Below are 1656 nucleotides of genomic sequence, written 5' to 3'. Positions count from 1 at the left end.
TATTTCTAAATACACCATGTAATGGTAGATAAACTTGTAAATGCAATGGCAACATCGCGATCAAAATATCAAAAAATAACATCAATTTAAATATAATGTTAGTGTTACCATTGGACCATTGTTATTCTAAATGTAAATTGGCATTAGTTTAAAAAATCGACGAGTTTCTAGTTTTTAGATTAAGATGAGAATTTAGAAACTTACTAAAGATAATTTAAGCCTGTAACCTTAAACATTACTGAATCCTTTGCTATTTATTATATTATATAATTAAAACAACAAATATATTTCACTAATTGTCATAAAATATTAGTTTAAGAAGACATAATCATACCAAACTTAATTAATTTACTTAAGAAGCATGTAAATAATAAAATAACTGACTTTAGTAAGGAAATATTAACCTCATACGATCAAATAACCAATTAACATTTATTTTAAAATTACTAACAATAATGTTGCCATTACACAAAATTAGTTACAAAAAAGTAACATTTCTTACACAGCAACTAACAAATGCAATAACTGCTAGGCACATACTAAAACACTACTAACAAAACAATGTAAATTCGTTTAATATCGTCAAATATCTGTGTTATACTTTATATTTAAGACTTATTTATCTATTTCTAAGTACTTGAGACATAAAAATATGTTTTCTGTAGCAAAATTGTTTATTGTTTTGGATTTCAAAATAAACGTGCAGTAACACGTGTTACTTGTTACACAATTTGTTATAGGAAATATATTTCTATGTTTCAAATTATAGAGTATCTTCTAACGGCTAATGCGAACTAGTGTAAAACTTTTTATTTTCTAGTATTTGTACATTACTTATTGAAAGTCCTTTGTACCTAAACGGTGCCAAATTGTGAATACTAGCGATTCAATTGGTCTGTAAATATAATTATAAGTTACAATGCAATCTAAATTTGCTCAATTATTCTCCTTTTATATTACTTAAGATTAATAATGTATGGCAACACAGTACCTATATACAAAAGTGAATTAATATGCGTATTATAATTTAATCTTTGGTGAAAAAAATGCAAAATTAAAGTATAAAAGGGTGTTGCCACTTTTTTTTTATAAAATTACCTTGTTACCATCATTGAAATACATTATTTTAATACAATAAATGTAATCTTATGTTATTCTTAAACAAAATGTATACGGTAGGGTTCAATAACATTTATGTAAAGCTTTTAAATTATATTCAAATATATTTTTATATTATAGTTTACTTATTACTTTGTAGGGTAACAAGGATATGAAGTATTATTCAAGTAGCGAGCAAATCTCTAGCGTTTGAAATAAAACTTGGAAATTGTTTTGTACATACAGATACTTGTAATATATACAATCGTGAGGTGTCAGTGTGTGCGGTTTGTAATGCGAGTGAGTGTGTAATGTATTTAGAAAAGCTCATGTTTACATTGTTATATGCGGCTTGTAAGAATTGAAATAAATTTTATATTATTATTAAAAAGGTGTTTATTTGAAACATCCCCTACATTTAAAATTAAGATAAATCGTACGCCTACAAAAGTATCTTAACGATCAGGCAACACTGTTCGTTTTTAAATCTAAATCGTTATCATTTGTCAATGTCGAAAAACTTTATGAAGAAAATGGATGAGACAAAAAAGATTAGAA

This window comes from Papilio polytes, unplaced genomic scaffold, assembly GCF_000836215.1.
Source record: "Papilio polytes unplaced genomic scaffold, Ppol_1.0 DF822067.1, whole genome shotgun sequence".
NCBI lineage: Eukaryota > Metazoa > Arthropoda > Insecta > Lepidoptera > Papilionidae > Papilio > Papilio polytes.
This window is presented reverse-complemented; position numbering follows the sequence as displayed.